The sequence below is a fragment of the Dipodomys spectabilis genome, unplaced genomic scaffold (genome assembly GCF_019054845.1).
Source record: "Dipodomys spectabilis isolate Male_0828 unplaced genomic scaffold, ASM1905484v1 ptg000228l, whole genome shotgun sequence".
Lineage (NCBI taxonomy): Eukaryota > Metazoa > Chordata > Mammalia > Rodentia > Heteromyidae > Dipodomys > Dipodomys spectabilis.
Window position 1 is genome coordinate 1,756,293 of NW_024870905.1, and position 1,747 is coordinate 1,758,039.

The window sequence follows — 1,747 nt, forward strand, 5'->3', positions numbered from 1 at the left end:
TCTGACTACTGAAAAGTGGAAAGATGCTCAAGTTTACCATTTACAGGAACAATAGACATTTCTAAAATCTCTGTCTAAACTTTGGTTTTCTTTAAAAAACACACAAAAAACCAGGTCATCACAAAAAGTAATGTAAGTGGAGGCTGTAGGCAGGTACTGTTCTGTCCGTGGCAGTCTTTTGTGTAAAGTAAGGCGTATTGGAGCTCCAATTTTACTGATGCAGTGGGGTTTACTGGCTATGCATGCCGAGGCAGTGCAAGTCGTCCCTGCCCTTGCTGTTGAAGCCTGGGAGGGGCTGACCATACTTGTCCACACACCAACAGAAGCCCCGCTTTCTGCCTTTGGAGGGGCGACACTGCTTCTTCTTATAAAATCCTTTCTTGTCGCAGTTGGGGATGTGCACACCCCTGGGACTCAGCACATTGGGGAACTTCAGGTGATTCTGGGTGTCTTGCATCTCTCTAAGGAAGGGACCATATTCTATCTCCAGTTTGGACTCCGAGGAGAAGGTCTGGGTGTCCGTGCTCTGGGACTCATAGTCGACTTTGTATTGCTGGCTGTCCTTTGCGTGACCTTTCGTGATGGTGTTCAGCTTCGCGTGAATGGAATGGAACTTGGAGTCAGGCACCCTATGTGTGCTGGGAGGGGCATGGCTCTCCAAGCTCCCCGTGCCTAGGTCCTCCTCTGACTCACTAGCATTTCCTGAGGCAGAGGGCGCCAGCAGCAGGTAGGCGCTCAGCCGGCCAGGACGCTGGCATTGGCGCAGAACACGCGGCCATCCAGCAGCGCCTGCAGTGGGCGTGGCTCGGTTGGTGGCAGCTGGCAGCTGAGCCCCTAGCTGCAGAGTTCTGTGTAGACACCTCACGGCTGGCCCTCCCGCAGAGCACATGTCAGGCAGCTGCCACAGCCTGGCTCGCACACCAGCTCGGCACACGCAGGCACTGCAGTCAGAGGCTCGCTCTGAGCGATCCCATCACAGTGCTCGCATTGCAAGATGGGAACCTCGTCACCGGTGGCCTGAGGAGCAGGGCCAGGGCGGTGAGTAGAGCTGCCCTGAGCGCCAGGCGCCGCCGGAAGCATGGCGCCCATTGCAGGGGCCAACTGGAGTAAGCAGTTACTGGGTCAAGGCACGCAGTGTGAGATTGCAGGATCTGGAGCGCAACTACCGGTGCTCGGCGTGCAGCTGCCCAGCTTCCACCTCAGTACCTATAAGTTCTAATGTCATCCTTTTTCTGTCTTATAGTAGTTTGGCTGATTTTAATGTAGTTAATCCATTTTGAGTTGATGTTAGTGCAAGCAGAGATCCACTTCCAGTTTTCTGCCTATTGATGTCCAGTTTTCCCAACACCAATAGTTGAAGAGGCTATGATGTCTGTGTATGTGGTGTGTGTGTGTGTGTGTGTGTGTGTGTGTGTGTGTGTGTGTGTGTGTGTGTGTGTGTGTCTGTGTCTGTGTCTGTGTCTGTGTCTGTGTGTGTCGGTCGTGGGGCTTGAACTCTCGGCCTCGGAGCTACCCCTCAGCATTTCATCTCCAGGCTAGTACTTGAACCACAGTTCCACTTCCCATTTTCTTGTGGTTTATTGGAGCTAAGAGTCTCATCAACTTCCCTGGCCCTGCTGGCTTTCAACAACCATTCTCAGATCTCAGCCTTCTGATTAGCTAGATTAAAGGCATGAGCCACAGTCACCCGGCAAGGCTATGTTTTTTCCACATTACATCTTTCACTCTTTTGTCGAATATCAGATGA

At 52.4% G+C, this 1,747-nt stretch overlaps 1 pseudogene; it reads right to left on the reverse strand.

Moving 5' to 3' along the window:
* Positions 1-229: 229 nt before the first annotated feature.
* LOC122123396 lies at positions 230-1,080 on the reverse strand (annotated as a pseudogene).
* Between the last annotated feature and the right edge of the window lie 667 nt (positions 1,081-1,747).